The sequence below is a fragment of the Myotis yumanensis genome, unplaced genomic scaffold (genome assembly GCF_028538775.1).
Source record: "Myotis yumanensis isolate MYYU_CA2020_CCGP unplaced genomic scaffold, mMyoYum1.0.hap1 SCAF_2, whole genome shotgun sequence".
NCBI lineage: Eukaryota > Metazoa > Chordata > Mammalia > Chiroptera > Vespertilionidae > Myotis > Myotis yumanensis.
In genome coordinates, this window is record NW_027223753.1 from 30,062,812 (window position 1) to 30,075,184 (window position 12,373).

At 36.5% G+C, this 12,373-nt stretch overlaps 1 protein-coding gene across 2 annotated transcripts in view; it reads left to right on the plus strand.

Annotated features, from left to right (window-relative positions):
• Nucleotides 1–12,373, plus strand: part of FOXJ3 (forkhead box J3) — a 129,926-nt gene that overhangs the window by 77,729 nt on the left and 39,824 nt on the right. The window lies entirely within an intron of this gene.

Sequence of the window (12,373 nt, forward strand, 5' to 3'; positions counted from 1 at the left end):
ATTATTACTAAATATGTATATACCACAATCTTTTTAAAAAAGATAAGTTTTTATTGATTTTTTTTTAGGGAGAGAGGAAAGGAGAGGGATAGATAGAATCATCGAAGAGAGAGAAATATCAATCAGCTGCCTTTTGCACACCTCCTATAGGGTTTGAGCCCACACCCAGGCATGTACCCTGACCGGAAATTGAACTCATGACCTCTTGGTTCATGGGTCAACATTCAACCACTGAGCCGCACCGGCCAGGCTATAGCACAGTCTTTTTTATCTGTTTATCTGTTGGTGGACATTAGGATTATTTTCAGTTTTGGGCTATTATAAACAAGTTACTAGGAAATTTTTGTACAAGTTTTCTATGGGCATGTGTTTTCATTTCTCTTGAGTAATAGAACAATTGCTTTCGTAGATGGAAGATTATAAGTAATTGCCAAACCTTTTCCCAATGTGGTTGTGTATCTTACATTCCCATTAGCAATGTGTGAGAGTTCCAGTTGCTCCACATCCTGGCCAACAGTTGGTACTACCTGTCTTTTTCAGTTAAGTCATTTTAGTGGGTATGAAGTGGTATTTTGTTATGGTTTTATTGTGAATTTTCCTGATGATCATTGATGTTGAGCATTTTTCTTGGGCTTATTGGTCATTTGTATATCTTCTCTTCTGAAGGTTCTTTTGAAGTCTTTGCTATTCTTTTTAAAATTTGGTTGTCATCAGTACTGAGTTCTAAGAGGTTTTTAAAAATCTATTCTGGATATGTCCTTTCTTGGATTTATATTGTGTAAATATTTTTCAGACTTTTTTGTTTTCATAATAGTGTCTTAAAAAGAGTAGACATTTTGAATTTTGAAAATATTAATTTAGTGATTAGTGACTTTTGTGTCCTGTCTGGGAAATCAACCAAAGTCATAAAGATTTTCTCCTTTGTTCTCTTTTGTAGGTTTTTATACTTTTATTTTACATTTACTGTAGGTCTGTGATCCCTTTCAGATTAATATTAATGGTAGTATGTTTAATCTTCCTGTTGAATTGTACTTTAATCTTTATAAAATATTCTTAGTTACTTAAAATACTCTGTCTTGAAGCTTTCTTTGTCTGATATTAATATAGCCACTACACCTTTCTTAGCAACTTCATGACATTTTTTCTAGTATTTTTCTTTTAGTCTATAAATGTCTTTGTATTTAAAGTGTGTCTCTTATAAACAGCATGTAGCTATTGGTTCTTGCTTTTTAAATTCAGTCTAATAATCTACAATCTAATAATCTAATTGGAGTGCTTAGTCTATATTTATTATGATATTAGTATGATTGCTATTTTAATTTTTTGTTCCTGTGTGGCTTCATTTTTGTACTCTTTGGGATTGATCAAATAGTATATAGATAGTCTTCTATTTTATTTCATCTAGTCACTTCTTAGCTATGTTCCCTTTATTAATTTTTAAGTAGTCATTGTAGAGCTTAATAGTACTAACAAGTTAGTAGCTTAACTACTAACTTATCAAAGTCTATTTAGAGGTAATGTTATACCACTTTTCACTTCATACCACTTACTAGTTTCTTCTTCCCATCTATTTCCTGAAATATCCTTAGAACAGTATAATTCCATTTATCTACCCATCCCTTTCTTTGTGCTGTTGTCATATCTTGTACTTTTACTTACACCATAAATCCCACCTTAGGATTTATTTTGTTTGCTTTAAACAGTTCATAGTGTTTTAAGGAAATTATGTTGAAGAAAATATTTTCCTAATTATTTACCTTCCCTGATGTCCTTTTCTGTAAATCCAGGTTTCACTCTGATATCTTTCCCCTTTAGCCTTACTGTATCCTTTGGCATTTCTTATAGTACAGGTCTTGAGGCAACATATTGTGTAGACTTTTGTTTATCTGTAAAGGTCTTTATTTTATCCTCACAATACATTTTTTGGATATGGAATCTTTAAGAGTTTGCAGGGTTTTCTCCACCTCTCAGAACTTTGAAGATTTTTCCTTGGCCTCCACTATTTCTGGTAAAAAGTCACCTGTCATATTTTTATTCCCCTGTATGCAAAGTGCCCTCTCCAGACTCAATCCCTTCTTTGGCAACTATCAAGAATTTTCTCTTTAAATTTAGATTTAAACAGTTTGACGTACCTCTAATTTTCTTGTATATTTTCTGTTTGGGACTTCTTTTAGGATCAGTAACAAGAGGTTTCATCCGAATCTGGAATATTTTTGGTCATTATTATTTTTTAAGAACTATGGTCCCATTTTTTCTTCTTCCCTTTTAGTATCCAATTAAAATATGATAGACTCTTTGACCTTGTTTCACAGGTCATTGAGGCTTTCTTTGCTAATTTCCCCCCTTTTTCTTTTGTTCCTGAAATTGAATAATTTTTACTGATCTATCTTAAAGGTCTCTGGCTCTTTGACTGTCCTACTTGTTGTTAAGCACATCTGGTGAACTTTTTTCCAATCATTGAATGATTTAAGTCTAGAATTTCCATTTCATCTTTTCTGTGTATGTTCAGAGATAATTGGTGAGATGTATTCAACCAATTGCTTTGATGCTGGAACATTGGGGTGTCTGTTATCCCCAGCTAGCTCCTGGATATAAGGTATGAAACAGTGAGCCACTGATTCACTGTGGGGTTTTATAATAAGAAGATACTATCCTGATCTGTTATCATTGATGTTTTGAGATCCTGAGTTTTTATGTGAAAACAAAGTAATTACAAGAAATGAGATTTTTAAAAAATTATTTAATGATAAATAACTTGGATTATTTTGTCACCTCCAACTGGTCTCCTTTCTTTAATCTCTGCTTGTCTTTGTTCCATTTTCTACATTGTTGCCTGGTACACAGGTAAAAACACCATTTTCAACTTCAGCTCTCAGCTTCTTACCTCTGAACTTTATATTCAAGCTATATTGCACTATTTATCTTGCATTTATGATGCAGTTTTATATTTTCATGTTTTTGCCCATATTCTTCATTGTATCTAAAATAGTCTTTCTTTCCATTTTAGTCTGCTAATGCTCCTGAATGATATACTGCCTGTATTTTTATCTTTTAAAATATATTTTTAATTAATTTTAGAGAGAGGAAGAGAGAGAGAGAGAAAGAGAGAAACATCGATGAGAGAGAAACATCAATCTGCTGCCTTCTGCATGCCCCCTACTGGGCATTGAGCCCTGACCTGGAATCCAACCATTGACCTCTTGGTTCATGGGTTTGATGCTCAACCACTAAGCCACACAGCCAGGCTCATGCACAATCTTTTTTATATTTATCTGTTGGTGGACATTTGGATTATTTTTAGTTTTGGGCTATTAGGAGCAAGCTACTAGGAAATTCTTATACAATCACTGAGCCACACCAGCTGAGCTGTACTACCTGTATTTTGATCTATTCCACTCATTCCTGAGTTTTTTCTTGACAAGGATTGGGTCTTTGACATGTTCATAATGTCTCATATAAGTAGTAGATGCTTAATGTTTATCACAAGAATGATGTTTCCTAGTTAACTAAGAAGTAGTTGTTCTTTTCTTAAAGAAACATTTCTAATTGTACATTAATCCTCTTGCTGTTTTAAATTAAGACTGGTCTTAGGTGTTCTAGAAATTGTCATTTGGCTTCTTTTTACTCAGACCTTTTCTTTTGATCAGGAAGGCAGGGATCAAGAATTTAACATTAACTCACATATTTTGAATCTGAGAGTATCTTTGGAATTCTTATTCTTCAAGTAGGTGAATTGCTTGACTTTTTGTGACATTAATGACTATTGAGAACTTTTATAAAAAACTGATATGGTCCAAAGTAAAGCCAGGAAACAACCAGAAATCAAGAGACCTGAGTTCTTTCTGGACAATACCCACTGATTTTGCTTTGTGACAAGTGACTTTTAACTGTGTTGGGCCCACTACTGCATTAGGTTAGAGCTTCTTGATTCATGTTTTTTCTTAAGAGAGTATTGTTATTGAGATAAAATTTATATACCATAACATTTACCATTTAAAAGTATATAATTCAGTATATTTTCAGAGTTGTGCGGTCATAACCAGTATCTAATTCCAGGACATTTTCACTTTATCACTCCAGAAAGAACTCTGTACTTAACAGTCACCCTCCACCCCTCAAGCTTCTGGCAACTACTAATTTATTTTTTCCATCTCTATGGACTGCCTATTTTGGATATTTTTTATATAAATGAAATCGTAATGATATATGATCTTTTGTGTCTGGCTTCTTTCATTTAGTATAAAGTTTTCAGCGTCATCTGTGTTATAGCCTGTAGGAGTATGACTGAATGAAATGGCCATTGTATGAATATATAACAATTATATCTGTTCATCAGTTGATGGGCCATTTGTGTTGTTTTCACTTTGGGCTATTATGAAAAATGCTACTATGATCATTTGTGTATATAAGTTTTGTGTGGACATAATTTCTCTTGGATAGGTTTTCATTTCTCTAAGAGTGGAATTGCTGGGTCATATGTTTAATCTTTTAAGGAACTGCCAAACTGTTTTCCAAAGTGGCAGCACCATTTTACATTCTCACAATTATGAGGCTTCCAGTATTTCACATTCTTGTCAACACTTTTTATTTTGTCTTTTTCATTATAGCTGTCCTAGTGGGTAGGAAGTGGTATCTCATTGTATTACAATTTTGATTTGCTTTGCCCTGATGTGCTTACTGGCCATTCACAGATCTCCTTTGGAAAAATGTCTATTCATATCCTTTGTCCATTTTTTAATCAGGTTGTCTTTTTATTAGGGAGTTGTACACCTATTCCTTATCACATCTATGACTTGAAAATTTTTCTCCCATTGTGTGAGTTTTATTTTCACTTTCTTGAGAGTGTCTATTGACAAAGTTTTTTAAGTGTTGATGCATTTATCAATTTTCTTTTGGTTGCTTGTGTTTTTGGTGTCATATCTAAGAACCATTGCCTAACCCAAGGTCATAAAGATTTACACGTATTTTTCTTCTAAGAGTTTTAGTCCTTACATTTAGGACTTTGATCCATTTTCAGTTAATTTTAATGTGTGGTGTGAGGGGGCTCAATTTCATTCTTTGGCATGTGGATATCCAGCTTTCCCAGTACCATTTACTCAAAGGACTGTTCTTTTCTCATTTGTATTATCTTGGTAGCCTGTGGAAAATCAATTGACCCAAAATATACAGGTTTCTTTTTATACTCTTACTTAAAATTACTGTTACTCTGTAGTACGTTTTAAAATCAGGATATGTGAATCTTCCAAGTTTGTTCTTTTTCAAGATTGTTTTGACTATTCTAGGTCGAATACATGTGTATTTTAGGATCAGTTTGCCATTCCTACAAATAAGCTGACTGGGATTTGATAGGAATTGTATTGAATCTATATATCAATTTGGGGCATACTGCCATCTTAATATTAAATTTTCTAAGCCATGAACCACAGGATGTCTTTCTGTCCTTTATTCCTTTTCACTTAAGTAATAAAATGTGGGGTTTATATATATATATATATATATATATATATATATATATATATAAAAGTAGAGCTATAGTATCTATAGGCCCCAGAGCTCTGGATGTTATGAATATTTTAATATTTTAAATTATTTTAATAACTTTAGTGCATCTTCAAATATGACATTCATTAGAATTATGTTTAGCAAACATTTATTGTTACAACTTTATATTAGGTACTAAGCTTGGTTGTAGAGATACAAGGATAAATAAGATATCACTGACATTAAAACTTCTGGTCTAGTGAGGAAGTCTATTTATAAACAAATTTTCATATGATATACTAGGTTCAGAGATCAAGATTTCTTAAAAGTTGTTGGCACACTCTTCATTATGTAAAGCTTGTACATAAAAATGATTATAAATAGTGTATTAGCACAACTTTTTTCACTGCTGCTTAGTTGTGATAGCTTGTAAAGAAGTTAAAAAATAAGGGCTATAAAGGCTCTTAAGATTTGAAATTTGGGTTGTTTGGTATCAATAATACATTTTAAATGAATTTTCAGGATTTATGAATAAATTATAAGAAAACTTAGAATCAGTATGCCACCTAATTGAAGGAAATAACATTTAAGTAAAGCAAAAAAGGAATTTTTAAATTCTCTTTAGGTCCCTTTTTTTTTTTTTTTAACCTAGTCAGATAAACAGTTTTCTTTTTTTAAATTATTTTTTTAAATCTTTATTGTTCAGATTATTACAGTTGTTCCTCTTTTTTCCCCCCACAGCTCCCCTCCACCCAGTTCCCACCCCACCCTCTGCCCTTACTCCCCACCCCTCGCACTGTCCTCATCCGTAGGTGTACAATTTTTGTCCAGTCTTGTCCTGCACCCACCACTGCCTTTCCCCCCGAGAATTGTCAGTCCACTCCCTTTCTATGCCCCTGATTCTATTATATTCACCAGTTTACTCTGTTCGTCAGATTTTTTATTCACTTGATTTTTAGATTCACTTGTTGATAGATATGTATCTGTTGTTCATAATTTTTATCTTTACCTTTTTCTTCTTCTTCCTCTTCTTAAAGGATACCTTTCAGCATTTCATATAATACTGGTTTGGTGGTGATGAACTCCTTTAGCTTTTTCTTATCAGTGAAGCTCTTTATCTGACCTTCACTTCTGAATGATAGCTTTGCTGGATAAAGTAATCTTGGTTGTAGGTTCTTGCTATTTATCACTTTGAATATTTCTTGCCACTCCCTTCTGGCCTGCAAAGTTTCTGTTGAGAAATCAGCTGACAGTCGTATGGGTACTCCCTTGTAGGTAATTGAATCTCTTTCTCTTGCTGCTTTTAAGATTCTCTCTTTGTCTTTTGCTCTTGGCATTTTAATTATGATGTGTCTTGGTGTGTTCCTCTTTGGATTCCTTTTGTTTGGGGTTCTCTGTGCTTCCTGGACTTGTAAGTCTATTTCTTTCACCAGGTGGGGGAAGTTTTCTGTCATTATTTCTTCAAATAGGTTTTCAATATCTTGCTCTCTCTCTTCTTCTGGCACCCCTATAATTTGGATGTTTGTACGCTTGAAGTTGTCCCAGAGGCTCCTTACACTATCTTCGTATTTTTGGATTCTTTTTACTTTTTGCTTTTCCGGTTGTGTGTTTTTTACTTCTTCGTATTTCAAATCTTTGACTTGATTCTTGCGATCATCTAGTCTACTGTTGGATCTCTGTATATTATTCTTTATTTGAGTCAGTGTATGCTTAATTTCTAGTTGGTCCTTTTTCATATCCTCAAGGGTCTCACTAAATTTATCGGCGATTTCTAGAAAATTCTTGAAAAACCTTAAAAGTGTGGTTTTGAACTCTATATCCAGTAGTTTGCTTTCCTCCATTTCTGTCATTTGTGATCTGTTTCTTTGTCTCTGCATTTTGGCTGCTTTCCTGTGTTGATAGAGTGGCTTTGTGTGCTAGGTGTCCTATAGTGGCTCAGCCTCCCCAATTACCTGAGGTAGATGCTCTTGGTGCACCCCTTTGTGGGCTTTGTGCACAGTCTTGTTGTAGTTAAGCCTTGATTGTTGTAGGTATCACTGGGAGGAATTGACCTCCAGGCCAATTGGCTGTGGAATCAGCCGTGTTTATGGTGGGAGAACTTCTGTGCTGGAGACACCCTTATGGGGCAAGACTTGTTTCAGTGGGGCTTTGGTGTTCACTGAGTCTGCCCCCTGAGTGTGTCCCTTATGGATCCGAGGAATTGTAATCTGGATGGTCCCAATCTGACCACTGGGTACATTGGCTCTTGGATCTCTAAGGAGGTGCTAATTTAGCCTCTGCCTGAGGCTACCCAGCAGGAGCTATGGAGAGATCTGCAGATTCCTCTTTCTTGTTTGGGGTTTGGAGGTGCCCAGATGAGGCCCAGCTGTGAAGCATTGCAAGCTGCTGTGGGGCCTTGGGCCTTCTTTTGGATGTTCTGGGTCTCTCTGACCCAACTGCAGTCGGTTAGGTCATTTTAGATTGCAAAGGGCCAGGCCATTCATATGCAAAAGCCTCTGTGCACAGCTTGGGTGGGGCAAGGTCTTAGGGAATCAACAGGGCAGAGCAAACAGCTATGGCTGCTCCTCAGCCCTGCCCTAAGAGGCCCGGGGTCTCAGTGTCCCCTGGTAGCTGCTGCAAGCACCTCTGAGAGAAAGCCGCCCTCGAGTTCTGCCCACTGCCAGACAGTCCAGTTTCTCCCCGTATGAGTCTGGGTCCCCAGAGACTTGCCCAGAACTGGAGTTCAGAGCAGTCGGGAGCCTGTGTCTCCCTCCCGATTGAAAAAGACAACCGTGTCCTCAGTTGCCAGCCCTTTCCGCGCTCGCCTCCGTACCTCTGCACTTTACTTCCGCACCTCCTCTGAGTCTCAGTGTGCTTTTCTCTTTCCTTCTAGTTGTAGAATTTCCCCTCAGCCAGCCTTCCTGTGGTTCTGGTTGATGTCCATTTTGTCTTTTAGTTGTATTTTTGAAGTGGTTGTGCGAGGAAGCAATTTCAGGTGTTTACCGATGCCGCCATCTTGGTTTCTCTCTCCTTCTCTCCTAAACAGTTTTCTTAATGTCTTATTCTCTCTCATATGTCTATGACTTTAGCACCAGAATCTCTACACTTGTTTATGCCATGACTCCATTTGGCACTTCTGTTGAAGCCAGTGAAACTCCTCAGAATAATACTATTTTTTTAAAGGTGTAAACCAGAATATACAGGATTTAAAGGAGAAGCAGCTACATTAAAATTATTATGAAAATACTAATAACAAGTTTGTGATACAGTAATCTGTGCTTCCTTGGTAACATTAAATTATAAAATTGAACAAAATTTAATATGGTAACATTAAGTAAAAGTAAAAATAAATAATGAGTAGTAAAGCGACATTTTGAGATAAAATGTGATAGGAAACAAACTTTTTTAGGTATTGCTAAACTGTGGTTTGCTCTTACATTCATAATGGAAAGAAATGCATTTTCTTATTACCCAAGTTAATGGAGCCCCTGAATCCTGTCCACAGACTTCCTGGGAGTCCATGAATATTAACCAGTTAACTGCCACACGTCCAAAACGAAAACTATTCCCACATGCCACGATATTTTGAATTTAAAAAATCAATTTGCAATGAATGTTACAAAAATAAATGTATTACTCACAATTCGGGTGTTCTTGAATATTTTCTGTTGAAAATTCTCACGAAAAATGATTTTAAAGTTGATCTGTAGACTTTTATGGCAGGCAAATGGTTAAAAATGCTTATTGAGTACGAGCTATTTTCTCCTGCCTAAAATTGTTTTTATTCCCCTCTGTTTTCTATCATATCTGAGCGTGATCATCCTTGAAGATTCAGCTCACTTATCTTAGCACTTTATGGTGATAACTTACTTTCCTGTTATGTGTTAGTCACTATTCTAGACATTTGAAATGCATCAGCAAACAGAACAGGAAAAAAATTCATGCCTTCAAAGACTTACAGCCTTATGGGAGGATGTCAGTAGACAAAATAAATACATAAATTATGTAGAATGTGAGACAATTATAAACACTATCTAAAAGTTAGGGTAGGTAAAGTAGATTGAGGTGTGGATTGCAATTTTCAGAAGAATAAGTAAGGTACATTCTTTGAGAAAGTGAAATTTGAATGAAGACATGAAGATGGTGAGACTTAACTATGCAGATACCTTTTCTGTCTCTTTCACCGCATTTCAGATTGAGCATTGTGACTAGCACATACATGAACTGTCATTAAGAGAAAGGTTGTTACCTTTCTGGTATCTGCCCAAAGTTTGAGAAGTTTAGCCAGTTTGGATGATTAAGCATGTGTCATTTCCCCAGGTTGGGTTCGATGATTAGGTTATATTCTGATATAGCTTGTTCTTACATTTTATTTTTGATAATAAGTTTCTCTAAAAATATTTTAGCTGTTGTTATTTTATTTTTATTTGCCTTTTCTTGTGCAGAGTAGAAATTTAGCAAATGTTAAATGAAAGAATAAATCTTTAGAATTATCCAAATTATTTATCTTTTTGTAGATACAACTCTCTTCAATAATTAAATAAAAGTTGTTATATTTAAAAATTTCAGATTTGCCAAATATTTGTATGCTTGCTCTTTGATAGAAATTGTAGGAGGTGAAAAAGAATAAGATTAATACAAAACAATATGTGTCAAACTTTGGAGGGAATATTTCATATGTATTATATTTAATCCTCACTGTACCATCAGGGTCCAATTTAGTTTTTGAGTATCAATTTTTAGCAGTTCTCATTTGTAAAGGTGATTATTTTGTGACTTACATTCTTTCTTAGATTTTTTCCAAAGAGCAAATAGAAAATTTAATATTAAAAAAAACTAGAATAAAACTTATTGTATCTTGCAATTACCATATGTGATTCATTTATAAATCTAACATGCAATATGGTATTTTAGTGATCTTATTTTTCCTAATCTTGAAATGATTTCATTATGTTAAGAATTATTTCATGAATACCCATCAGTTTTTCCCTATCATGCCCAAATACTAAAATAACAAGAATAAAAAAGAATGATGGAATGATGTAGTAATGAAATCACCACTATTGTTCTTCAGTTTTCTTTTTTTAAAAGAATATATTTTACTGACTTTTTTACAGAGAGGAAAGGAGAGAGAGAGAGAGAAACATCGATGAGAGAGAAACATCGATCAGCTGCCTCCTGCACACCCCCTACTGGGGATATGCCCGCAACCAAGGTACATGCCTTTGACTGGAATCGAACCTGGGACCCTTCAGTCCGCAGGCCGACGCTCTATCCACCAGGCCAAACCGGTTAGGGCTGTTTCTTCAGTTTTTTTATTGTGTTGTCCAAAGTATGACATCTTAAGTTTTTTTTTGTTGTTTGTTTTTTCCCTGCTCATAATGATAAATGAAAAATTGAGCCCTCGCTGATGTGGCTTAGTAGTGTCTCGGGTTTGATTCCTGGTCAAGGGTATGTACGTGGGTTGCAGGTTCGATCCTTGGCCCCAGTCAAGGAAGCAACTAGTCATGCCTCTCTCACATCAATGTTGCACTCTCTTTAAAAAAAAAATAATAATAATCAGTGGGAAAAATAATCCTTGGGTGAGGATTTAAAAAGAAAATTGACAGGATAATGGTTTACTATTTTCAGTAGAATCAGAAGGTGAACATAGAGACAGCAGCATTCTAGACTCTAATTATGATGGTTAAATTGAGTTGATTATATCCTAGATTAATTTTTCTAAACCAAAGAATACTGAGTTGATATATTTCTAAGGACAAAAAAAAAAAAAAAGAGTGCTGTTCTCATCCAGCAGTCATTCAGCAAGGTTTTCATAATGCAGTATTATAGAATTATGAAGTCCCATGAAAGTATCTTTATACATAAAATTCTATTAAACTTGAATGTCATATGCTGTTGTAATTATCATGTGTTCAATTAAGAATTAGCAAATATTTTTAAATGTTTTCAGTTGATCATCTCTTTTTATTTGGCTATGGCAGAAGTTCTGGAACTTGGCTTCTTAAGTTATAAATGAACTTTTTTTCCCATATGAACTTTACTTTTCTCAGTTCCAAATTAGTGTTTCTCTTAATGCTACTTTAAAAATCCTATATAATAAAGAGGTAATATGGAAATTGTCACGCCCTCACACAAGATGGCCGCCCCCATGTGGTCAAAAGATGGCCGGCAGGGGAGGGCAGTTGTGGGCGATCAGGCCAGCAGGGGAGGGCAATTGGGGGGCAACCAGGCCTGCAGGGGGAGACAGTTAGAGGTGACCAGGCCTGCAGGGGAGGGCAGTTCGGGGGGGACCAGGCCTGCAGGGGAGGAAGGGCAGTTAGGGGCGACCAAGCCGGCAGGGGAGGGCAGTTGGGGGTGATCGGGCCGGCAGGGGGTCAGTTGGGGGTGACTGGGCCAGCAGGGGAGCAGTTAGGCGTCGATCAGGCTGGCATGGGAGTGCTTAGGGGGTGGTGATCAGGCTGGCAGGCAGAAGTGGTTAGGGGCAATCAGGCAGGCAGGCAGGCGAACGGTTGAGAGCCAGCAGTTCTGGATTGTGAGAGAGATGTTCAACTGCTGGTTTAGGCCCGATCCCACACACAGGGATCGGGCCTAAACTGGCAATCGGACATCCCCTGAGGGGTCCCAGATTGGAGAGGGTGCGGGCTGGGCTGAGGGACAGCCCCCCCCCCCCCTCCCCAGTGCACAAATTTCGTGCACTGGGCCTCTAGGATATATATATTGATTTCAGAGAGGAAGGGAGAGGGAGGGAGGGAGGGAGGGAGGGAGGGAGGGAGGGAGAGAGAGAGAGAGAGAGAGAGAGAGAGAGAGAGAGAAGAAACATCAATGATAAGAGAGAATCATTGATCAGCTGCCTTCTGCATGCCTCACACTGGGGATCAGGTTCGAGCCCGCAACCCAGGCATGTGCCCTG